Here is a 26,838-nt window from a genome sequence, read left to right as displayed (position 1 = left end):
AGTCATTTTTTAAAAATTGAATTATTATGCAAATACAAACGAAACAAACAATACAAACATTTCAACTGAATACACAAAGAAAGAAAAAAAGAAAATAGAAAAGAAAAACAAAACAAACCAGAACAAATGCAAACAGTAAAAAAACATAATACAAGGTAACTATAATAGTCATACCAGCATGTCACTTCTCTATCTGAATACTGACCCTTATGGGGTGAATGTCTTTGTATTATACTTTTGGTTTTTGATTTTGACTTTCATCGACCTCACAGTGGTTCATTTCCTATAACTAGTACCATTTCTCTGTGTTTCAGTATATTCCTTATCCTGGTATAAGGAGACATTTCCCCACTTACAGGTTTATTCTAAACACAACCAAACATTGGTTGTTAAACCTTGACTCGATAGGTAGGTATCCCATTACTTCTGAACTATTTTATTTGACTTGTTCCTTAAGGCTTCAGTCAACCTAGTGAGTTCCAAGTACTTGCTCAATTTTTGTAGCCATTCTTCTTTATTTGGCTTAAGTCATCTTTAGATGAGGGACGTGGGTGGCGCTGTGGGTTAAACCACAGAGCCTAGGACTTGCCGATCAGAAGATCGGCGGTTTGAATCCCCATGACGGGGTGAGCTCCCATTGCTCGGTCTCTGCTCCTGCCAACCTAGCAGTTCGAAACACCTCAAAATGCAAGTAGATAAATAGGTACTGCTCCAGCGGAAAGGTAAACGGTGTTTCCGTGCCCTGCTCTGGTTCGCCAGAAGCGGCTTAGTCATGCTGGCCACATGACCCGGAAGCTGTACACTGGCTTCCTCAGCCAATAAAGCGAGATGAGAGCTGCAACGCCAGAGTCGGCCACGACAGGACCTAACGGTCAGGGGTACCTTTACCTTTACATCATCCCCAAAGACTTCATGATGAAGGAAAACTGGTCCATTTCACTTCAACACGCCGGCCCCTTGGCCAATTAAGCAAGATGGGCACCACAACCCCAGAGTCGGTCACGACAGGACCTAATGGTCAGGAGTCCCTTTACCTTTTATCTTTAGAACCTGAAAGTTACCACATCACTCATCATTCCCTAAACATGGCACCCACAGCAGAATGTTAGCAAGATGGTTCAGTGTACATACTGTTTTACCATTTGGCTGATGCATGAGGGGGCAGTACCAGCATTTACCTCAGGGTGGGTGCAGACCTACATCTTGGCAGTAGTTAGAATTCAAGGTAAATGAGAATAAATCAAAGTGTATCTCATGGGAGTGGAGAATATAATGTTTGTGCACAAGCCCCCTGGAAAGACCAACCATCTTTTGAAAGAAAGAAAAAAATAAAAGGAGAAAAAGACTCACTCCTCTGAATTCACCATATTTTGGCATGCTGCTATCAGATGCTTGTGAAACGAGGTGTGGCGTCTGGCTGCTGCTGTGGTAGGTTACTGCTGAAGGTTTTCTGAAGTGCTTCTGAGACCTGTATCTTTCGGCTTCTTATGGCTCGGAAGGCCTGTTTTGCTGAAAGTAATATAATATTCATGGGAGTCTTGAGGCGAAATCTCTGTGCATCATAATGAAAACATGCCAGTTAGTGTCAATTTGCGCCTGCCAATAAAACACAAAGAGAAAAGCATCTGTTCAGCTGAAGAAAGGATTAATGATAAACAAAATTGTTATCCTTGCCTTGAATAATTGAACAAGAGGACCACTGAATATTTCATTTTGATAATATTTAGTTAGCAGGATCCTCAACCTTCTTTTCAAATGCAGGATCATCTGTACAGGAAATGGGGTATGGAGGTGGGGGAGAAAAACTCATGAAAGAAGATAATTTGTTATAGCCTACCACGGCTTTTTATTAATCAGTTGTTAGCTAAAATTGGTTAATGAGCTGAGCTCAATTAAGAAGCACAGACAGTGAAACTCGATGTGGCTAAATAATTATAGCTTTTGTCTACTAAGCTGGTAAACCCCAGGTGACCCAATTATTATGAGAATTCATGTGCTCTTGTCCTATTTTTAATAATTTGGATGAGAAAAAACTCTTTAGTTAAAAAGTCTTGCAGTGGGTGGGCTTTTTTTTAGTAATAGAATATAGAGACCTGGATTTCCTCTTTGTGAGATCCTTATTTGGAGATTACCCTTCTCCTCCTCCTCCTCCTCCTCCTCCTCCTCCTCCTCCTCTCACTCAAGCACTCAAGAGTCCTGGCACTAACTACTGGAAAAAATAAAGTGACAGGAACCACATACTATTTGGGTGAATTATGCTGGGGGAATCAATTGTGGGTTTTGGCAGAAATACCAGATAAATATTTTATTTGGCTGCTTGTACAGGTTTCAGTCAACTCACCAAAGACACAGGGTAGCAGAAAGTGTGTCTGCTAGTGAGAATGGCAGAGTACATAGTTGGTTTATGTAAGGTCTTCGATTCAGTCCCTACAACTGTCTGAAAAACCTTGAGGACCATGACTGGGAAAGAAGGTGCTGGTCCTACCATTAGACAGAGTGAGTAAGCCTCCACCTCAGGCAACTGATTTTGGATGTTGTGAAAGGGCAGCAAATGTTTATTGATTTAATTCATTGTTTTGATACTTTTTACTCTTCAGGGGAGACTTTTGTGGAATTTTCTGCCTCAAACACCAAATTAACATGGTCAGCCTTGGGTACTTTGCTTCTTCGCTAGATGAAGGTGGGGAATCACCATTTGCTGTTCCAGCTCAGGCAGCAAAATGTCTTGTGTAGGCCCTGACTGTGGCCTTCAGGAGTGTCCCTCAATTTTTGCATGCTCCCTCCTTCCTTTTGCACTTCCCTTGAATACTTTAATTCCCTCCCTGGGTCAGGCAATATATAATTTATTATGCTCAATTGAAATAAACCATGGTCTGTACAGATTGTAGTTTGTTTCCAAAACAAATCCGTAAACTTAATTGTTTGGGTGGCAAACCATGAGTTGCCTGATTTCCGTCTAATGATAATTATGGTTTGTTCAAACCAGGGAAGGGAATGGGTTAAATCAGAGAAAAGGAGAAAATATTTGAGCTGGAGGCACATTCATGAAAAGAAAACCATGGGTTGGTTGTTAGGTGTAAACCGAGCTCTTCAGAGCAGATAAGTTTGTGTTAAATGTGGGTTTCTGTATTTAAAACTCTGAATACATGTGCTTAAAATAACAAAAGTTCTAAGGCTAACATGGGTTCCTTCCAGATGTTGTTGAATTCCACTCCCATCAACCCCAGCCAGCACTTCTGCTTTTGATTAATTGCCATTTGCTGTGCCATCCAGACTTGGAACTGTATTTAATATTAACTATGGCTAATTCAAACAAACCAGCTTCAGAAATCAGAGATTGAAATAGGATAGTTTTAAACTAACCATAGTTAATGTTTCAGACTGGATGACATGGGAAGCCATGGTTAACCAAAATCAGAAGTGAGAGGTTCTGGACTCTTCTTTGCTACCATGACCACAGGAGGATAAGGTCACAAGGAGTGCACAAGTCTGAAGCGTTCTGCAATCCATCCCTGTTGGTGCAGCTCACACTAAACCATGGTTTAGCATCCCTACAAACAGGGAGGAGCATGTGAGCTTTCAAGCATTTTACATCTGAAGAAGAGTTCTGCGAAACTTGAAAGCCTGCATATTTGCCCTACCTGCCCTTAGTTAATACATAGCATGTCCATCCTTACTTTGAATCCTCTTGGAAGAGGAAGTACAATGGGGGAACCTTGGTACACTGCCAGCAAAAATCCGTATGAAGTTCTGCAGCCAACTCCATTCCCGAGAACCAAAATAATTTTTCTTCAGTGAGCAGAAGTGTCATTCTTAATATGTGTGGTACTTTGAAGACAGGTGGAGAGCTAAAAAAAGTGTGAAGGGAGGGGATGAGGAACAGTTTCAGATAATGACAGTAATTTGTTTATCTTCTTTGACAATCATACCCCTAATAAGCAGGTGGCTTCCTTTCAAGGATTTTGCAGTGATAGAGAAAAGAGAGAGTATTAAATTTATTTTGCTCCCCCACCTCCTCATTGCAAAACTGAATGCCGAATGGATAGGGAGTAACTCTTGCTTCAGTTGTCTGTTAACTAGCATCACACATACAGTGTTTAATATCTGAATTACATCCAGGTGTTATTTCTGACATTATGAAGTCAGGTAGACTGCAACATATAGCTAAAATGAGGGTGTTGGGAGTTTGGAAGTGAGGTCAGGGTTACTAGGCCACAACTGAGAAAAACTATTCTGACTTTCTTTCTTTCTTTTTTTATAGTCCAGCAGCTGCAAAAGAGCATGCACTATTCCCCAAATAAGTGCTTTTCAGATGCGTCCTTGCATACCTAGCGACAGGAAAAACAATTTACTTTCCAGCTTTCAGTATGTGACATTTAGGGGTCCATGGATACTTCTGGCTTCCTACCATGGGACATCCTTTCTGCTTTGCATCATGCGGTTCCTCATTTCCATTCATTCCTGTTCTCTCTAAACTTTTCACTGTGTTTTTACAGAAGATTTTTCTTCACTGTTATGCCTCTCTCTGGGCTTGTTTTTGTGCTGCTGCATATTCCATCTTTTAGACAGTGGCTGGAGTGGAAGACAATATCCCAGGTCAGGATGTACCAGCCAGCTTGTAAAATGACACGAGGCTTTTCCAGTTACAATCAAGTAGGGGCCTCAGCCCAATTTTCATAAATCTTTGGTACTACATTTCAAGGAACATTTACTTCTTGTTCTAGTTTTAGAGCCACATTGTGTTGCGAATGTTCATGGGTAATTCAAGACCCAGTAGCATATACTTGCTGTTACTTGCAATCAAATTATTCATACATATTTTTCAGACAGAATCAAATTTATCATCTGGTTCCCCACTAAACCAAGCTTTTCATGAGCTCCTACAGAGATTTTTCTGTTACTTGAGATCATCCAACATGACTTGAGTCAAATCTTCTGACTCATACTGTACATGTTCCGCAATTCTTTGCCTCTTATTTTGGTTCACATGGTAAGCAGACGATAGGTGAAGAATGAGTCAAGGTGTCAACTTAAAAGAACAGTACATATTGCTGCATATCCTTGCACATTTATGAGCACAGGTGTGTCTTTGTGCCCCAACTACAGGAGTGAAAAACTCTGAATAATTCCCATTTCATTTCCAAAGTCGCTTCTGCCTTTATCTAGGTGAATGTAGGGTGAGGACCATCTAGTTATGCCATCATTTCTTTCTTTCTCCTGGCTTTAAAAAGAAAAGCAGTCTTTCAGGCTGCCATCTGTAGTAGAAGAGAAGTGGCAGCTCACATGGGGAGTCAGAGCCCAACCATGTCCCTTTCTGCTTTCTGTTTTCTGAAAAAAAAATCCTTTGTCTGTGTGAGAGAAAAGAGAATCAATGAGTGGGAAAGCAGCTGGAGGGGGCAAATGGCAAGAAAGGAAAGGGTTAAGGCACTCCTCCTCCTCCTCCTCCTCCTTCTCCTCCTGATGGCAGCATCTAAAGATGTTTTCAGGTTCAGAAAGAAACACAGTTACATGTAACTGTTCTTTGGCCCTGACCTAACATATTCACAACATTATTCGTGACACCAAGAGAATCCCAGTACAAAAGTCTACCTTGTCTTGTCCTGATCATGTGCCTACAGAACAAGAGGAATTCTGGGTGGGCAGGGGGCACGAGCCAGCTGTAGTCAGTCATTCCATCAAGGTAACAAATATGGCTGGAGTTTCAGCACCTTGGACAGCTCCAAGCAGACTATTTGCTCCAACCAGGGGCTTATCCACACTTTCCTCCTCTTTCCAGGCCAGGCTTCCTCAACTTCGGCCCTCCAGATGTTTTGAGACTACAATCCCAATCATCCCTGACCACTGGTCCTGCTAGCTAGGGATTATAGTAGTTGTAGGCAAAAAACATCTGGAGGGCCAAGATTGAGGAAGCCTGTTGCAGGCATTGTCCCTGATTTAAAGCTCTATGTCTGAGCACCAGCATTAGAAACTGAGATATGAAGCCTAGGAGCTAAATGGCACCTTAAACCTAGGTTATGGGCACAACAACGGAATGTCTAGGCACACTCTTTTTTAAGACTACAAAGCTGAAAATGAAAGAACTGCAGCTAAAATCTTACGTTCATTTTTCACATGTCCTTCCCCTGCCCACCCCCCTAATACTCTTAAGACGGTCTCTTCTCCAGTCTTCAGAGAGTAGTTAGAAGTGGGGAGGCAGAAAAAGGTCCTCCTTTCCTTCCACTCTGCAGTTTTATTCTGAAATCTTAGGCGCAGTACTGCACCCAGAGCTCAGAAACTGCTTGCGCTAATGAAATGCCCTGTTGCAAAATGCGCCTAGAACCTGGGATCTTTTGCATGCAAAGTGGATGCTCTACCACTGGGCTGTGCTCTACCTCTGAGTCCTTCTCAGGACAAATCAGATTTAGTAGAGCCTAATGTTTCTACTATGTGTTTCTGGTATATATGAAGGCCTGGAAGATATATTCATGAGCAGCTTAGTTAAGTCCTCTGTTCTGGCCCTGCCTCCTAGTGTAATTTTGCATATACCATCGTCTTCCTTGGGTTCAGTTAGCCATGGGTTCATCTTGCATCCCACCTGTGTGGGACAACAGGTGAGTACATGCTTATCACTCCATGGCTACAACAAAAACACTTTACATGTACAGATCAGCCATCTCAGACCGAGCTTGCATATCACTTTATAGAACTGCCAATGCATGATGCCTGTCAGCAGAAGCAGTTAAGAACATGAGAAGAGCCCCGCTGGATCAGGCCAAAGTTCAACTTCATCTTTCCCACAGAGTCCAGCTGGATGCTTCTGGGAAGCCTACAAGCAGGACCTGGAGGGCAATAGCTTTCCCATGCTGTCGTCTCCCAGCATATAGCCATAATGACTAGTAGCCAATGGTAGCCTTATCCTCCATGAATTCACCTAATCCCAGCCCTGTTCCATTGTTGAGCAAATGACTAATGCACAGCTATATATGAAACCCACCAAAAAAGCTGCAAACCTAATAACAGCGTCTTTAATTCTAAGTCGCTGAGTGGCACACGTCTCAGTTCTTCCAGTATTACAGTCTAGCTTAGATTCAGCTGGAATCCTGGAAGAGAAATGAAAGGAATTGCTGTGACTAAAATCTCCAGCCTTTCATAGGATCAGAAGCCAGGGACAGACTTCTTTGATTATTAGAGTCCTGCGCTTGGCCAAGCCCCTCTCTTGAAATGCTTAGCTGCAGGGACTAAAATGTCTCATTATCATTCTCACTAGGGTCCTGTTGATGCAAGGATAATTGCTTTTGTTCAGTAGACTAAAATCACCACAGAGGATTTGGACTGGTGAAAATTGCTCACCTCTTCATCCCTTAGCAAACAGAGAACTCAGTGGAAAAAATATATATAAATAGAATATTGCACCTGAGTGTTGAGGTTAGATATTTCTGAGGTGCTTGTTGGGCTTGGCATTCTTCCCTGCCCTTGTTCTTTCCTGCCACAACTACTTGTAGATTTACAGCCCTGATTTTGGCCCTTGCAGCTAAGCTCACTATCTCTAAATGACTTTTAGGTACAGCTCTTGAAAAGTCTGTGACCCAGTTTACTTACCATATATGCATGGACACCCATCAGCATATGTTGCCTGGCTAGCTTACAGAACAATAAATCCAATATTGAGATGCAACATGATTAAATGCATCACTAAAAATAGTAAAATGCAGGCTTAAAAAACATTTCTCTTTAGCAGTAGGAAAATGAAGCCAGTTTGGAGCTCAAATTTAAAGATGCTTAAAAGGCTTGGGTGAAAAGATTTTCAGCTGGTAAAAAAAGAACAGAAAAGGGAACATAGAGATGCCACCAGCTGAGGATGCTATTCCATTACTAGGGTGTCACTATGAAGAAGGCCTGACTCCACTTGGTGGGGGCATGTGGAGCAGGGTTTCTGAAGTAGATCTGAAGGTCTGCGTATATGGAATAAGGCAATCTTTAGGGTAACCTGATCCCAAGGTGTTATGGGCTTTAAAGGTTAAACTTGGAATTTTAAATTTGGCTTGGAAATGCACTGGGAGCCAGTGCAGCAACTATGATTGAAATGCTCAAGTCTCAGTAATCTTTCAACCCTGTTTTGGGTGAACTGTAGTTCCCAGATTGTTTTTACATACAATGTATTGACAGAGTATAAACAGGAGCTGGCCCTAGCAGAATCTGCTTGGCATGTGCGATTAGATGAAGAAGAACTGTTGGATCAGAATTGGTGAGGAAGGAAGGAGGATTTGTCTCTTGTAGGGCAGTGGGCCCTACCTGATCTCATAGGACAGATCATCATCACTCCCCTTGTCATGACAGCTATTGCTCATACAGATTTTCTGCTGCTGGAGCCACACATGGAAGTACTTGCATGAAAGCTAATGGTGTGCAAGGAACTTGGTGTATATTGATTTCTTCGCACACCTCTGAAACACCTCGGCAAACGTTGCATAGAACCAACATCTTTCCATGCAGAGATAAATCATATGTCTGTATGATTATCATGTTTCAAAATAGCTTTTCCTGCTCACAGGGTTCAGAGCTACTTGTTACTGGCACATTCCAGTGGCTTTTCAGAAAACTACAGCTGCCCTTAGCATTACTGTGTGGAGGCCACCACGCTGTGGCAGGAGCAAAGGTGCAAATGAACCTCATGGGTGACACATGTCACAACCATTTCCTCCAATTCTGAAAATGGAATACAAATTCTCATACATTATCACTGTACGTTGTGATAATTTGTATCTTTACAAGGTTTACTGCTAAGACTAGAATAACTTTATTATAGCAGAACAGTTCGTGATGTACCAGCATCTTTTCACGTTGATGTAGCTAGCGTGTTTATGCTAGTGTGTTTATATTCTAAACTGAACTGAGTGGGAGAGGAGTTTTCTGAGCAGAGAACTCTGCAGAAGGATGACTACTGGAAAGCAGGAAAACTGATGTTGTGTTGGAAGACTCTGCCGGAGCTGTGCATAATGTGCTGGTCGAAGTGTAGTGTAGTATCAACATACAACAGATGGTTGGGCCCAAGTCTAGGTGGTTATGGGCCAACTGACTTCTACAAGTCCAACAGCCTTTAGCTAATTTCCACCTCTCCCTCCACCCCTAGCCTTGCAAGATGGAAAGGTCTTGTGACTATGCTGGAACATTACCCTGCACCCATCCCAGTGTCAGACTCCTTGATTGCCCTTGATTGTGACAGTCAGCTGCACATCTCACAGTGAGCCTCACATTTTGGGGTGCCTTGGGGCGCAATGAGATAATCTTTAAATGCACATTCGGAAGCTCAGGAGCGCGGTTTGCTAAAGTGAAAAGCACAGGGATGCATTTCTGCAAAGAGCTTTCAAATGATAACTTGTTGGTGAAAATTGTTTGAATGGTTCCAAAGCCTTTTAAGGAAGTGGGATATATACTTTTGCTAATGCAATCCAATCATTTTTGAGTTCATTCATGGTGTGTCAGCAACGCAGCGTATGTTTACCCTTCTTGGAAAGTCTGCCTGCCAAAGCGGTAGAGAGCCTTAGCGTTATAACAGTATGATAGTCTGGCAGTAGTGTGCTAGAAGGTCTTCTTAGGGCCAAATTACACATGAGCGTTGTATTTTGCCTTTCAATTGTTGGTTGATTTATGTTTTATTTTTTAGTTTGTGCTGGGAAGAAGGGCTTGATCGGGATTGTCTCAAAGCCTGCAAATAGCAATGGGAGGAAAGTGGGTGCCAGATTTTGTCCCAAGGCACCTGAGCCACAAAATCTCAGGAGAACAGTAAAGCACACTGACACGGAGTATTTTGGTTTATGGGTTCAAATAGGCCACAACTTTAATTCAAAGTGTTGGTGTTGACCTTTAAAGCCCTAAACGGCCTCAGCCCAGTATACCTGAAGGAGTGTCTCCACCCCCATCGTTCTGCCCGGACGCTGAGGTCCAGCGCTGAGGGCCTTCTGGCGTCTCCCTCACTGTGAGAAGCAAAGCTACAGGGAACCAGGCAGAGAGCCTTCTCGGTAGTGGCGCCTGGCCTGTGGAATGCCCTCCCATCAGATGTCAAAGAGATAAACAACTACCTGACATTTAGAAAACATCTGAAGGCAGCCCTGTTCAGGGAAGTTTTTAATGTGTGACATTTTGTTGTATTTTTAATTTTTGTTGGAAGCTGCCCAGAGTGGCTGGGGTACAAATAATAAATTATTATTATTATTATTACTATTATTATTATTATTATTGGTTACAGATGTGAACAGTTTGTCTTAGGCATTGGGGTGAAGCCAGGCTATATCTTGACTCCTGCCCATCTGCAGGGAGTTCTCAGAAGGACAAACCACTGATATGGTGCCCTATGACTTACATCTAATAGGAGCACCCCAAGGGGTCCCTGTAGGTGCTGTGACATGGCCCTAGCCCACGTCCAGGATTTAATAGGATACCCTTACTGAGGGGCAGGCGAGACAACAACCTCCCCTCCTACCAAACAAAGGCTTATCCAATGCCTAACCTCACAAAAGTTGCTACTAGTTAGGCAAAAACCAAATGGCCAATGCCAATTTGCCAAGTGGAAAAAATTCCTACCTGGCCCCAACAAGATGGCAACCAACAATTGCCATAGCAAGGTCATTTCAGAGCAAAGCATGAAAACTGGGTGGGAAGGGTGATTTGTCGAAGAGGCAAGAAGAGGGTACCGGCCGGCCGCACCACAGTTAAATTACCCGCAGCCACACACACCCTGTCAGCTGATTGGCTGGGGCTGTCCCCCAGCACAGATGACGTGACTGGCCATGACATAGGGGGAGGCATCATACCTCCACCCTTAAGCCGGAAAACTATTGAGGCCCGGCTGCCTGGCCACAATGCCGCCCTCTGGGTAACAGGTGAGCAGACTTATCACAAGTAGCATGGGGAAGAGGATTCAGATCAAGGTTGTGCTGAAGGCAAAGGGTTTAATGTCCCTTCTTTCTACACCACAGTCCTGATCCAGCCAGGCCCACTCTATACCAGCTGTTTATTTAATTTAAAACCAGCAGTGCAGGAGCAAGCAACATGACAAATGTCTTGCCTGGTTTGGTCCTTTGTTTGCTTTTGAATCACGAATCTCCCATGCTATTATTTTAGTGAATGACACTTAAGAGGGTATCAAGGAGAAGCAGTGGAATGATATAGCCTTCCAGGCCCAGTTTCAAAGCTACTGCAATTCCCATTTCAAGGCAGGCAAAATGAAAATAAGCACACTGCAAAGAAAGTAAACAGGCACTGATTTCTTCCAGGTGCTGCTGCTTCATTATTTATTACTTCTGGAAAAAGTGAGGGTAAATACAAGGCAATTTCAGTACAAAAGCCAAAAATTGCAACACGGTGGGGGGAATTAAAACACATTAGCATTCTGTTAAGAGTCCTAAAATGCAATAAATGGCTTCCATCTTTCTTGGAAATGGTCCAAGTTTGCCTGCATTCGTAAAAACCTTTATACAATAAGTTAGCTTCATCGTTTTGGCAACATCCCATATCTTGTAAAGCCATTTATTAATTCCTTGTGTCTTATTGTTCTTCCAATATTGTGCAGTTAAAATGTTTGCTGCTATCAGTAAATTTACTGTCAGTTCCTGTTGTTCCTTAGAAACAGCATTCTTAAGATAACCAAACAGTAGTATAATTGGATCCCTTGGCAAATTAATTCTCATTGTCCTGTTTAGAAAAACAAGAACCTTTTTCCAAAAGTCAGCAAGAGCACTACGTCTGCCAAAAGTCCCATTCCCAGTCAATAATGTTGACATTCTCATTCATTTCATGGAACTTCCAAGAGCAAAGGATTCAGGGAAACATATTTGAAAAAGAATTGCTTTCTTTTCTTTTTTTTCCATTAATTTTTATTGATTTTCAATACAAGTTAAAAACAAAACAACGCACACATATAAACCAACAGAAACGAAAGAGAAAGAAAAAAACAACAACACACAAATAAACACATACATATATCCAATTACAACATTACATTAAAGACTTCCCTCCATCACGGTTTGAGCTCTATTTTAACCTTATCTCCCTGCAGTTTGTTTTTACCATCTGTATCGGTACCTCTCAGGCTTTATATTATACCTACTGTAATTTTAATATTTCCTATATTTTTTTCTATATATGTAAGGAATTTATTCCAATCAGTAATAAATTTAACATTTTTCTGATGCCTGATCTTCTGTGTCATCCTTGCTAGCTCTATATACTCAAATAATTTGGATTGCCATTCTCTAATAGTTGGGATATTGGGGGTCTTCCAGTTTTGCGCTAAAAGTAACCTGGCCGCTGCCGTTGCATATTGGAACATGGTTTGGTCTTCTCGTCTTATCTCCTCCCCTACCATTCCTAAGAGGAAAGCTTCAGGTTTTTTAGGGAAAGTGTATTTCAATATTTTTTTTAGTTCATCATAAATAAGTCCCCAAAACCTTTTCACTTCTCTACAGGCCCACCACATGTGAAAGAAGTCGCCCTCTTTTGATTTGCATTTCCAGCAAGTTTTGTCCCCGGTCTTGTACATTTTTTCCAATTTCACAGGGGTTATATACCACCTGTACATCATTTTTTGTAAATTTTCTCGGAGTCCAACACATGCTGTAAATTTCATATCCTTGTTCCAGAGTTTCACCCACCTATCAAATTCTAAATTATATCCAAGGTCTATGGCCCATTTGATCATAACTTCCTTCACTTCTTCATCCTTGGTGTCCCAATCTAGTAGTTGATTATACATTTTAGAAAGGAGTTTAGAATTTCCTTCTATTATTTCCACCTGATATCTGGACTTTTTCTCACTCATCCCTATTTTTTTATGCTCGTTCCATAACGCATTAATTTGATAGTATTGCAACCAAGTTGTTAATTTGTCTTTTATTTCCTCATAAGGTCTGAGTCTCCATCCTTTATCTGATCTTGTCAATAGTTCCTCATAAGTCCATCTTTGTCCTTCCATGTTAGTTTTTTTAATTATGATGATATCAATTGGTGACAGCCACCATGGGGTGTCCTTTTCTATAAGTCTCTTATTTCTGTTCCATACTTCAAGTAGCGCTCCTCTAAAGACATGGTTGGCAAATCCTTTATGTGCTCTCTCCTTATCCTGCCATAAATACGCATGCCAACCAAATCTAGCATCGAATCCCTCCAAATCCAACAAATCCGTGTTTTTCAATGCAATCCAATCCTTGATCCAACACAAACATGCAGCCTCATAGTATAATTTCAGGTTCGGGACCGCAAACCCTCCCCTGTCTTTGCGGTCTGTGAGTAGTTTGAATTTAATTCTTGCTCTTTTGCCCTGCCAGATAAATCTGGACAGGGTTTTCTGCCAATCTTTGAACAACTTCGTGCCCCTAATCACCGGGATGTTCTGAAATAAAAACAGCAGCCTTGGAAGAATGCTCATCTTAATTACTGCCATCCTCCCCGACCAGGAGAGTTTTAGCCGGCTCCAGGCCTCTAAATCTTTTTTAACTTCTTTCCAGGTCTTTATGTAATTATCTTCCACTAAGTTTATATTTTTCGTAGTAATCCAAATACCTAGGTATTTCACCTTTTTCACGACCTTAATTCCCGTTTTTTGCTCAAGCTGGTTTCTTTGATCTTCAGATATATTCTTTGTTAACATCTTGGTTTTAACCTTATTCAGTTTAAAGCCAGCCAGTTTCCCAAATTCTTCCAACAACTCCATGACTTTATCGATATGCTCTACTGGATCTCTTAATGATATTACCAAGTCATCTGCGTAGGCTTTTAGTTTGTATTCTTTCCCTCCAATACTAATTCCTTTTATTACCGGGGTTTCCCTTATTTTGTTTGTAATTATTTCTAACACCATAATAAACAAGAGAGGAGACAGGGGGCATCCCTGTCTTGTACCTTTCGAGATCTCAAACGAATTTGTTAAGTTATTATTGATAATCAACTTGGTTTTCTGACCCGAATAAATTGCTCTTATACCCTCCATAAATGGCCCCTCCATTCCAACTCTCTGCATACATTTTAGTAGGAACTGCCAGGATACATTATCAAATGCCTTTTCAGCATCGATAAAGATTAAGGCTGCCGGGATGTCGATCTTAAGTTCCAGGTATTCAATGACATTTACTATATGTCTTACATTATCTTTTAGGTATCTATTTGGTAGAAAACCAGCTTGATCTTTGTGGATAGATTTTGATAGGTATTTTTTAAGCCTATTAGCCATTATTTCCGCAAAGATCTTATAGTCGTTATTAAGTAATGATATCGGTCTATAGTTTCTGATATCCAACTTATCCGACTCTGGTTTCGGAATTAAAGTTATGTAGGCCTCCTTCCAGGTGTTAGGCATCCTTCCTCCTTGTAGGGTGTTATTCATTACATCGCGAAGGACCGGAGTCAGATGTTCTTCTAAGACTTTATAATATTTTTGTGACAGACCATCCGGTCCTGGTGCTTTCCCTGGCTTCATTTTTTTAATTGCATCTTTAACCTTGTCTGTTGTTATTAATTTATTTAAATATATTTTTTCTTCATCCGTCAGCTGCTCTCCTTTATTCCTCTTCAGGTAATTTTCTATTTCTACTGGCTCTTCATCTTCCTTTTTGTAGAGATTTTCGTAAAATTGTAGGAATTTTTCCTCTATTTTACCGGGGTCTTCTAATATTTGCTCTCCTATTTTAATTTTGTTAATTACATTCTGGTTTTTCCTTTTTCTTAGTTGCCACGCCAGTAGACGCCCCGTTTTGTTTGCAGATTCAAAATATTTTTGCTTCATTGATTTAATTCTCCATTCTACTTCTTGGCTTATTAGTGTCGAATATTCTGTCTGTAATACTTTAGCAATTTGTTTAGTCCTCTCATCCCTCGGATCTACTATTAGTTTTTCCTCACAGTCTCTTAATTGTTTAAGTATTTCATCTTTCTTTGCTTCCCTCAGTTTTCTTCTATAGCTGTTCTGTAGAATTGCTTTCAGTTGTTTATTAAATTAATTGAGCTCCATATTTAATACCAGAGATTCTTAGCTAACTAATCACCTGGATTCCTCTCCTTTTTAATCTTACGTGTAAGTGTACAGAGTAGAGTGTACACATATAAGATTCACCAGAAAATACATGTGACAGGGTGGGTCTCCCAGCAAACATTGAGAAACATCTCTCTGTCTGTATATCTCCATATCTTATATTATCCTTATTATCTTACATTATCCTTATTAAACCATGCAAAATACTTTCTATCTATTATCTAAGTTAAAGTTTTATTCAAACAAACAGGCATCAAGGGTGATTTCATTGAACTTAAGGCACCATTAATCACGAGGAAATTGAAATAATTATTGGAAAATGTACGTTGCCCGTTCTTCATGTTGATCTATAATAGACAGTCCAGAGGTTTCTTAACATCCCACTTTTATTTTCTTTCATTTTATCCCACTTAGGTTCTTCAAATGGCCTTAAAGTGGGAGTCAATTATGTTCTGAAGACTTTTAATGATGCACACATTGCCTTACTGTAAATGTGTGTCTCACATGCATATATGAAAATGCTTGTCTTTTAAAATAAGTGATGGTGTCAAGGAAGAAAAGAGGCATCGCCATCCTTTCTCACGTAGTAGTCTTTTGTGCCCTGATAGCAGCAGAGCATGGTTCTGCATTTGAATTAATGTCTAGATTTGTGTCCTTGTGTGCATCTTTCACAATTTTGTAAACCAGCAGTCTCATATTAGCCATAGTTTGGGAATTCTAAGAAACCAAAAAAATCAGTGCCGTTTTGAAATGTTCATTCCGCCATCTTGATTCATACAATTGTATCCAAACATACATACAAAAAAGTTTGCTCTCTCATCTCAGGAACCATCATGCAAAATTAGGTTACAGTATCTTAAGAGGTGTCCAAATGCATAGCCATGAAACAAACAGCTTACCAAAATACATAACAGATATTGCAGACTTCCATTCAAAGTCCCAACTACAGAAATAAGTGAAATGCAGGCATTCATTTTTCAAGAATTGTCTAGTTCTCATTGCTAAAGTGAACATGTAAACATAAGAGGGCTTCTGCTGAATTGGACCACTGGCATATCCAGTCCAGCAATCCTCTTTTCCATAGTGGTCAACCAGATGCTGTAGAAAGTTCACAGTCAGACCATGTGAGGAGTTTCTTAGGATGCTTTATAGTTTCAGGAGTAATTGGAAAGGGTTTATTGCCCCCTTTCTTGCATAGGGGGCAGTCTGATGATATTGGATGGCAATGTCAAAATTATACCTTTAAAAAGTCTTGCTGCACCAGATTCAGACACTAATTCCCACAAGCATCTAGTCTCACCCTGCCAGTGTTGCTTCCTGAAGCAGGTTGCTTCACCTGCTGCATGGCAGTACCAGAGTCCTGTTGCACGGTCCATTCTGGACTTCTCTGACCTGGTGATATTGTTCAGTTTCTCAAGCATATCAGTTCATGCTTTACTGCTAATTGTCTTGCCCTCAGCACCAGTTCAACAGTTGGGAACCTTCTACAGTTAATTTATAAGCTGAAAGTTTTGTAAACAGTGCTTTGCCTTTTCTGGGAATCTTGAGATGTTTGGATTTCTGCCCTTGGCTGCACTTAGTTCTCCAGATGTTGTTGGACTACAACTCATCTCACCCCTGACTCTCGGCCATGCTGGGTGGGCTGATGGCAATTGTAGTACATCTGGAGGGCCACAGGTTAGCCACCCTCGATCTAAGGAGTTTCTCCTTTGCATCCATGTGGACTTTAGGGAAGCAAGCCCTTTTGTATCTGTCCTTTTCATTCTCAAACTTGATTAAAACCATAACTGCCTTTGCAATGTACAAGTTCTTCTGTGCCTTGTAATTTATAAACTTCATTCAGAATGCCCACTCAGCTCCTATGTTTTCAGCCTCTTCCCCATCCATCTCAGATGTACAACATCTCTCTGTTTGCCCATTTCCTAAAGCCAGCACCTGTATTGTTTATCCTCTGGCTCCTGGTCCCTGTAACACTGATATACAAGGCCTTTGTTTAAAGGTTATTTCTTACTGATCTCAGTAGAGAACGATTGGCAGAAGACTAGGTGGAATTCTAGTTTGAAAAGATTGCTGGGCTCTCAAGACTTCTGTTTGCAAGGCTGTCAAGTACTGTTATGGACACAGTGTCCTAAGAACGGTGACACCTCTGCTCACCCCTGTCAAGTTTTACTCCCTTTGGTGTTCACAGTCATGCTTTGCTGTTTTGTTTCTTTAAAACCAAACCTGTGTGCAGATACCATTCTGTGTCCCACTGGAAAGCTACTGCAACAAGTCCAAAACCTGTCAGTAAACAAAGATCTGACTACCATAGAATTAAAACCAATAGCTGTATTTTCAACAGGTTTTTGCTTTCCTTAAAGGGCCACCGGATTTGCTGCATATCTGTTCAGAGGATCGCATCTCAAAGTCTCGGAAAAGATGCAGCACAGAATAATACACTCTGTGCTTAGGAACCATCGAGTACCTTTTCTTAAAGAGTTTATTCAGCCATTTATCAATGAGTGTAATTCCATTGCATTGGAAAGTAACAAAATATGCTAAAGAGCTTGAGGTAGAATCACTTTTTCATTTTTTTATTGCTATATGAACTTAAAACTAATACAGGCATTTCCCCCCCGCCGCCCAGTATGGAAAACATTCTGGAATAGCAGTCTTGAGTAGTGAGATTAGCTAGCGAATGATGTTTTTTGCTCAAGGCTTCCATTCCCTATTATTTGCTCATTGCCTCAGTTGTATGGGCATACACATTTCACATTAGATTCCCACCAAAGGCTTTAACCATCTGTCATCTCATCTTGCCCCAGTTGGGAACCACTTGCCATATGGAAACTGTTCTGCATTTGTTTTAACCATCTCATAGGCTGAAGATTCTAGAAGGGGCAAATTAACACAGTATTATGGCTGCAGGGTCCACTAGCCAGCGGGGGCGCCATCCAGCTTATATAATGTAATAAGTTACAGAGAAAGCTACCAGACTTCTTTAGTGAACTAATGCAGTGGTACCTTGGGTTACGAACTTAATTCGTTCCGGAGGTCTGTTCTTAACCTGAAACTGTTCTTAACATGAGGTACCACTTTAGCTAATGGGGCCTCCTGCTGCCGCCACGCGATTTCAGTCCTCATCCTGGGGCAAAGTTCTTAACCCGAGGTACTACTTCCGGGCTAGCAGAGTTTGTAACCTGAAGTGTTTGTATCCCGAGGTACCACTGTAGTCCTTTTGTACTCTTTGCAGTAACAGTAAATGCTTCCCAGGTAACATCAGGGCACTTGAAATGGAAACAACGTGCACATTTCTCCACAGCTGGTCCTCCTCCTCCTGTACTACCCAGTGCTAAGCCAGGGTTTGACTTAGTGATACCTCAGAACCTGGGCTCATAGTTTGCTTCACTCCAGGTAAACCTCAAGTTGGGGCTGAGGTTTGCTCATGGCTTAGCACTTGTGGTTTGTTTGGAGTGGTCAATCCATGAAACCAGATTTGAGTGTGAAACTTAGCCAGACCATGACTTAGCTCCAGATAGCACAGCAGAAGAAGAACCAGAGAGAAGTGGTTGTTGTTGTTGTTGTTGTTGTTGTTGTTGTTGTTGTTGTTACTGTATCTGCACACTTGCACATTCATGCTTAACTATAGTTTGGCTCATATTTTTAGTTTGGATGTGTATTTTATATTTTTTTATTGGAATCTGTTTTTGAAAGCTATCTGTGGAGGTCTTCATCCTGAGAGGTGGCACATAAACTCTTAAATAAATATAAAATGATTAATGATAAGACAGTGGGTCATAATGTGGGAGAAGAAAGCCGTATTCATAATCGATCACTATGGAATAATGTGTGTGTGTGTGTGTGTATCCATCCATCCATCCATCCATCCATCCATTCTAAGGAGCAGTTGAAGATAAAATGAAGACAATTTTAGAAAGGCCCACCAAAATTTCTGATTTTTGCCCTCTTGTGTATGTTTCAGAACTCAGGATCCTGAGCAGCATGCAATATCTTTTAAAGAGCTCACCTTGAAATGTATCTTCAGTCTTGAAGGACCAGAAGAAGGGTTTTTTATTAAGTTAAGAGAGTCAGAAAATAATAATAAAACATGGTTTATGAAGTTGGCGAGAAATTTAGAAATGAGATGAAGTTTTATAGCTGATGAAATTGATACAAGTTGTAAATTTGAATTCCCGGATGAGTCTTTTTGATGTGGTCTTTATTACATGAAGTAACATTTTCCACAGTTAATAGCTCACCTCTGCACGCTGAACAGGGAATTCTGCCTTTCAAAAAGGGCTGCTTTAAGAGTTCTATTAACCAAGCTTTTACCTTACTTTTAAAGGTTCTGTTGATTACTTTCATTGGGAAAACAGCCTCTTTTTGATTATTGACAAACATCTATTGCCTGTCTTATTTTGAGTGGAGGTTTTAGAAGTGCCATGTGATGTGAGCCAACACATTCCTAGTAGGTTTCAGATAATCCCTTTATTGGTGTTGTTCAATTTCTGCTGTTCACATTTAGGTCAAAATGGAGGATTAATATTTCCAAGGACCAAATATATTTTGCACATTGCCCTTCATAAAAAATATTCCCCATAGAACCTATTAAATGTTTCAGCTGGAATATGCCTGCCTGAAAGAGCCACCTCCATAATAAAACACCAGGACTGGTGCTGTGAAACAACACCAAATTGTCAGTTTGAAGCAACAGAGTTTCCTTCCAGCAGCAGTTATATTGCAGGATAGTTTTTTGGGGGGAAAGAGTCAGCAGACCGGCAGCATTTTGGAATGTGTGGTTGTGGCAATAATGTCTGGTGGTGATTTCTCCCCTTTTCTCCATTGAACACATGGAGGAATTGCAAACTCAAATAACAACACCAGCTTATTTATTTATTTTTTAAAAATAAATTCCTTGCTCAATTTAAAGGAGAAGCAGTTCATAACACACTCAGATTAGAATGAATGGGGGGGGGGGAGAGACTCATTGCTTCCAGTTTTAAAATAAAAAGTAAAAAGCAGTGCCATTCATTCTATATTTTTTATTCCATGTACTATGAAGAAAATAAATGTAAAGTCAGTTTCCGTTGGTCTGCTTTACCTTATTCTAGTTACATTATTTTTTGCTCCATAAGATGCACCTAGTTTTTAGAGGGGGAATGCAAGAAAAAAAATATTTTTAAAGGGAGCGCTGAGCAGAGCCTGTATGTATCCGAGGCTCTGCTCAGCACTCCCTTTCAGGAGCTGCATGGAGCCTATGTCCGGCGTTTGCAGGCTTTTCCCCAGGAGGGAGAAGGCCCCCCAAGAGCCGCACACACGCTCCACGCAGCTCCTGAAAGGGAGTGCGGCTCTTGGGTTTTTTTTTCCAGGAGGTGGGGGAAGGGACTGAGGGGCTGCCCTCTGTCCCTTCCCCCACCTCCCACAAAAGCCAGCAAGAGCTGTGTGCTCTTTAAAGGGTGTGCGGCTCTTGCAGACTTTTCTACCAGGTGGGGGAATTCCCCCACCTCCCGCAAAAGCCAGCAAGATCCCTCTCACTGTTCTAGCTTCTGGGATAGCCATGCAGCCTGCATTCCCCTTACTTTTTAGGAGGGAAAAAGTATGTCTTATGGAGGGGGAAATACGGTAAGTGTCGGGGAGACATCAGGTTTCAAAGTGCCCACAAGGATTGGGGGATGTCTAGATGTGTCCCACCAGCTTTATAAAAGCTCCGTAGCACCACAAGTGTATGCAGCCACCCTGCCTCCTGTCTGCTCCGCCTTCACTTTGTCTGCCGACTTTGCTGTCCTACTCACTGTGCAGCTAAGCTGGAACCTTCAAGGTGAAGTGACCTTGGGAGGTACAGCAGTTGCATATTTCATGGAAGCCATGGAGTTTTCAAAGAAGTAGGTAGCATCTCCAGGTTGAAATATAGCAACCCTGCTTAAAAGCAGCTATGTTCAAACACAGAAGAGAGATGTGTAAGGTGGCTCCAACCTCTTTATTTTATATCCATTTCATCAGTAACACCAAAGACTTAGGACTCTCTCTCTCTCTCTTTCTGAGCCTGTTTCTCCTTTCACTAACAAAATAAAAGAAATTTATTCAGGGCACGATGCAACCAAAAGGAAGCATTCCCTAGCATTGTTGATTTCAATAGGAAAGAGTTAAAAATTCCCCATTGAGATCTGAGATTTAAAAGTGCTTGATATTAGTTCCATAAGGCTGGAACCAGAGAAAGGACCTGCATGAAATAAAACATTGTGTGCCGTTGAAGCTCTGCTTTGCTTTTCACTGGAGCTTTCCCTACTACTGAAGAAACAATCTGCTCTTCTGTTAAAAGGGGCTTGCCTCTTTGGCAATGCAAACTCCTGCTGCGAAAAGTGAAAACAAGGTACTGGCTGTGCATGATGGCTCTCTCCTCCCCATGCATACCCTTTCTTTTGACCACAGCCTTATTTATAAAGAACATTGTATGCAAAAGATAGGAGAAGCACAGAGAAGAACTGTGAGTGAAATTATTTCATGATGCTTCCATTTGTCTTGTCTGCATGACTACTTGTCATGATTGTTGAGAATAAAAAGTTGGCATGTTTTCAATCAATAAAATGTTTAAAAGCTAAAAAGTAAAAGCCTTTGGTTAAAAATCACTCACACAATGTCCAACAATAATAAGCCTTTATTTAGCTGTCCAAATGATTAACAGATTCATCATAAATTCCATCTGAAGATGATATACTGATTGTACCTATTCCCACAAACGCACTATTCCTTTGGTTCTTCTGGGGCATGTCTGCGTGCTGTGAGTATATGTGTAAATATTTGGTTTCTAATGAATCTTTCAGAGAGTAGTATTGTTAGAAAATTGAAACCAGACAGCGGCTGTGTTTTTAGATGTTTCTTACAAGGCTGTATCTCTTTGTGCCGCCTTAAAGGTGACCTCAAAGGGAAATAAAATTGGATTTGTCCTTTTTTGTTTCTTTGTTTCTTTATGATGTGTATAAAAAAGGCCTGCTTGTTCTTTTTTATAATAGAAATGTACTGAAAGCCTGTACAGTGATTGGAAAGTTATTGCAAAATGCAGGCTCTACAGGTGCTGAGAAACTTGAGTACGAACAGAATACAGAGTGGATGGGAGCAGTAGACGTCTTTAGTCCGCACAGATTTTACCCAGAAATGGAATTGGATGTTTTGTTTGACATGGGGCTGCCATGGCAAAGACAGGCTCTGTGTGAAGTTCTCCATCTTCTCCACATGAGCCTTAGGTATACTTTTGTGATGTAATGATTCTGTGCATTTTCCAAGCTCTGCTGGTGGCAAACAGTGACCGCTCCCCACATCAGATGGGGGCGCCTTTTGCATGGTCGTGCACAGCCCCCTGGATCCCAGTGTGACTCCTGGTAGTTTGGGCTGGCTTCATCCTCCCCAGGCTGGATACCTGGAGGTCTCCGCCTACCTCAGCCAATCGCCCAATCCTGCCTGGGAGGTGTTGCCAGGGGATTGGCCAGGTAAGGGGAGGGACCGTCCTGCCCACACAACAGAAGGTGAATCTTACCTGCAAAGCCGTAAACAATGACACAGATTATGTACGTGAAGACAAACGGACAAAGCTATGACATTGCCTTTATATCCCTCCGAGGAGCTCAAGGAGGCATATATGGTTGTCTGCCTCCCTGTGTTATCCTCACAACAACCCTGTGAGGTAGGTCAGCCTGAGCAAATGTGATTGGCCCATTGTCACCTCTTGAACTTCATGGCAGTGGGGTTTTCAACTGTGGATTCCCAGGGTCCCAGGTGTGTCCATCCATGTATACTTAAAAGAATCATAGAGCTGGAAGGGACCCTGAGAGTCATCTAGTCCACCCCCTTGCCCGTCCTACTGAGCTCAATGCTAAGCTAGTGTATATAGGATGGTAGCCTACCAAAATGTTTTGGGCAGAGGGGGGAGAACTTGATACAGCATTCCTTTGTTTTTTTAAAAAATAGCAGCCCAGGGTTGAAAAATAATAGAGTATTCTGTTATTCTGTTCAGTCATTCAGTAAATGCATATGAGAGTGGGGTAGCAAGCTCTGAGCCCTATCTATGCATGCTCACTGAACACTTGAGCACAGCATTGGGCATACATCTGTATGCATAGGAACTCGGGAGCTAAATAATGGTGCTTGGGACGTGGGTGGGGTAGAAATTGCCAGTGCAGTATGATACCCCACCATGCATTCATTGAACAGACTTTGAATAATTGAATAGGCCTCTTATCTAGATCTGCTGTAAGTTGATCAAACTGTTAAACACCGAATTCTTAAAATGGTTGCAAACTTTCACAAACTGCTTAAAAATCTTTATGTGAATTTATTTATGCTACCAGTTGTTTACTCTCACTAACTATTGAAAAGGGTTTTAAGAAATCACGTAGAAAACCAATGCTGAATCCGGTAGAAAACTGAAAACTTCATTCAGGTCCAGTGCCTAAAACTCTGTCGCGTGTGCAATGGCCAGGTAATTCCAGCTGGATCTCAATTCAGCATCTCAGAAAACATCCTGATTTGGAGGCTGTTTAGTTCGTCATGAGATCCAATCCAAGTTGGAAACTGAAGCCTTATGCATCCCATTCACTATTATGGATACATTAAAAATGTCTATAACCTTTTCTCTTTTTGACAAAATTGGATAAAATTTGCAGTGGCAGTAGATCTTCTTGAGTGAATAAGCCTGCCAAATTCTAGGCAAACGGGTTCAACATTTTTTTGAGATTTTTTAAAACAGGAAAATCTATGGATTTTGTTTATTTTTTTGTAGCCTCTTCTCAGGGAATGAAAACTGACAATTTTCAGAAGTATAGCTGCAGTAGTTTTCCTGCAGGGATGACCTTTACTGTTCTGGAGAGGTTAAAAAAGGGATTCACTGTTGTTTTGTGTTCCATTTGTATGAAAATACCATACATCACAGAACTGCTCTTTGATTAGAAACCTGCCAAATTTCAGAGTGATAAATGCAGCAGTTTTGTGCTAGGTGCTTTTGAAAAGTTGGTTTTGTGGGAGGGAGAGGGTGACTGGATTCCATCTTTATGGCTTTGGGTGCAATGATTTTAATATGTAGATGGCATACACTGCAGAAGTGACCCTAGAGAAGTAACCTGCAGCGTTTCAGAAAGACAGATGAAGAGGCCAGAGAGTTAAGCTGAATGAAAACAACAACGTAGAATCCTAGAATCTTAAAGTCCAGTGTTTCCCAACCTTGGGCCTCCAGCTGTTTTTGAACTACAACTCCCATCATCCCTGACTAGCAAGACCAGTGGCAAGGGATGATGGGAATTGTAGTCCAAAAACAGCTGGAGGCCCAAGGTTGGGAAACACTGACTAGTCCAAACCCCTGCAATGCAGGAATCTCAGTGGAAGCATCCAGGACAGATGGCCACCCAACCTCCAAGGAAGGAGAGTCCATCACCTCTTGTGGGAGTCTGTTCCACTGCCGAACAGCTCTTACTGTCAGAAAGTTTTTTTTCTGAACAGTTTCCTGCTGATTAAGTGCAAAGCTGGTTTAACAAGAAAGGATGTGTGAGGATGTGGAACAGCCAAAAGAACTTGGCTGTCCGGCATTTTCCAAGCAAGTACCACTAGCACTGTGGGACGCAGGTGGCGCTGTGGGTTAAAGCCTCAGCGCCTAGGGCTTGCCGATCGAAAGGTTGGCGGTTCGAATCCCTGCGGCGGGGTGCGCTCCCGCTGCTCGGTCCTAGCGCCTGCCAACCTAGCAGTTCGAAAGCACCTCCGGGTGCAAGTAGATAAAAAGGGACCGCTTACCAGCGGGAAGGTAAACGGCGTTTCCGTGTGCGGCTCTGGCTCGCCAGAGCAGCAATGTCACGCTGGCCACGTGACCCGGAAGTGTCTCCGGACAGCGCTGGCCCCTGGCCTCTTAAGTGAGATGGGCGCACAACCCCAGAGTCTGTCAAGACTGGCCCGTACGGGCAGGGGTACCTTTACCTTTACCTTTACCACTAGCAAAGAGCACAGAGCAGTCATGAGCAAGGTGATACATTGCTTCATCATTCCTCCCACAAAGTATTGTGACTGGAAAGCCCTGGGAAATCAATTCCCACTGATTAGAATTTAGTTTGCCAGAGGAGAGCTCTCGCTCTCCCCGCCATCACCAGTGTTTCTCTTATATGGCAAGGCTGGAGAGAAATGTTTCATTTTTTGCTGCAGTGTTTCCCCTAAAACCGAATCTCCAAAGTGCTTTGAATTGCTTTGGCAATCCCTATTTCAGTTTGGGGCATTTTATGGCGATTCCACTCAGTTTGGGCAAAGCCAGAATCATTCTAAAACAGCCTGCTATGGATCATAATTTGTGACTCATCTGAACCCCTACTAAATAATCTGTTACCATGCTCTCTGTTGTACAATGATTCAAGACATAAATATATTGGAAACATTTTAATAATACTGAAAATCTTTATAAAATTTGCTGTGGAAGAACAGAGAGTTGCAGGCATCTAAGTTCTAGATTTTACTTTTTTGGGCTCCATGATCACTGCAGATGGTGACAGCAGTCACAAAATTAAAAGATGCCTGCTCCTTGGGAGAAAGGCGATGGCAAACCTAGACAGCATCTTAAAAAGCAGAGACATCACCTTGCCAACAAAGGTCCGTATAGTTAAAGCCATGGTTTTCCCAGTAGTGATGTATGGAAGTGAGAGCTGGACCATAAAGAAGGCTGATCGCCAAAGAATTGATGCTTTTGAATTATGGTGCTGGAGGAGACTCTTGAGAGTCCCATGGACTGCAAGAAGATCAAACCTATCCATTCTTAAGGAAATCAGCCCTGGGTGCTCACTGGAAGGACAGGTCCTGAAGCTGAGGCTCCAATACTTTGGCCACCTCATGAGAAGAGAAGACTCCCTGGAAAAGACCCTGATGTTGGAAAAGATGGAGGGCACAAGGAGAAGGGGACAACAGAGGACGAGATGGTTGGACAATGTTCTCGAAGCCACAAACATGAGTCTGACCAAACTGCGGGAGGCAGTGGGAGACAGGAGTGCCTGGCGTGCTCTGGTCCATGGGGTCATGAAGAGTCGGACATGACTAAACGACTAAACAACAACAACAAGTTCTAGTCAGGGTAGACCCATAGAAAACAATGTACCTAAATTGGCCATGCCCATTAATTTAAATATGTCTGCTCTGAGTATATCTAATATTGAATATAACCCAGAAAATAAGGTTGTATATTGTAGCAACTTGCACAGTCAGTTGTAGCCACCTATGTATACTTTGTCAGATCCAGAAAATGTTACTTTTACATACATTATTCAGCTGCAATATGGTTCTATTTTTGTTCTAATGTTTGAACAGAGTTTTTCTGACCTAAGTTGAACAATAAAATTTGACTGACTGAGTCTCTGGCCTAAAACTCTAAAGCTGGCTTCTGGGAATTTGAAATCTTTTTTCCATCTCTGCAATTGAATATTTTGGTGTTAGGAATTGGCAGTGAGCTCAGGATGGAGCTGGGGAAAGAGTTGACCCCAAAATATATGGGCTTCCTTGAATGAATCTAAGTTCTGACAAATTACAATCTTGGCTGTTGAAGGCAATACTTGGAACAAATCTCAAGGCTGCTAGCAATCATCTGTGAGAAGTCTTGGAAGATAAATGGAGTCCTAGTGGATTTGTGAAGGGCAAATGATCCTTGTTCTCAAAACTGGGGAAGAGAAGGTCCCAGAAATTTATAAGCCCACTAGCTATCATTTCTGTCCCAGGGAATTATTTAAAATAATGATAAATATATTTCTAAACATTTTATGTTTCAGCTTTAGCTCTCTTCCTCTGCCCCACGCTGTGGCTCATGGCACAGGGCCAAAATAGCAAAGAGTAGACCACATGGATCTGAC

General features: G+C 41.6%; 1 protein-coding gene and 1 long non-coding RNA gene across 13 annotated transcripts in view; both read left to right on the top strand.

The window, feature by feature from the left end:
• The window catches only part of EPHB1 (EPH receptor B1), a 366,263-nt gene that overhangs the window by 24,826 nt on the left and 314,599 nt on the right, over positions 1-26,838 (top strand). The window lies entirely within an intron of this gene.
• Positions 17,235-19,120, top strand: LOC307216779. Its single transcript, XR_013839306.1, has 2 exons — positions 17,235-17,552; positions 18,963-19,120. It is a non-coding gene; the product is annotated as an uncharacterized lncRNA (long non-coding RNA).

Source organism: Podarcis cretensis (genome assembly GCF_951804945.1).
Source record: "Podarcis cretensis genome assembly, chromosome: 5".
NCBI lineage: Eukaryota > Metazoa > Chordata > Lepidosauria > Squamata > Lacertidae > Podarcis > Podarcis cretensis.
Note: the sequence above shows the minus strand (reverse complement) of the source record. Positions and strands in the feature narration are given on the sequence as shown.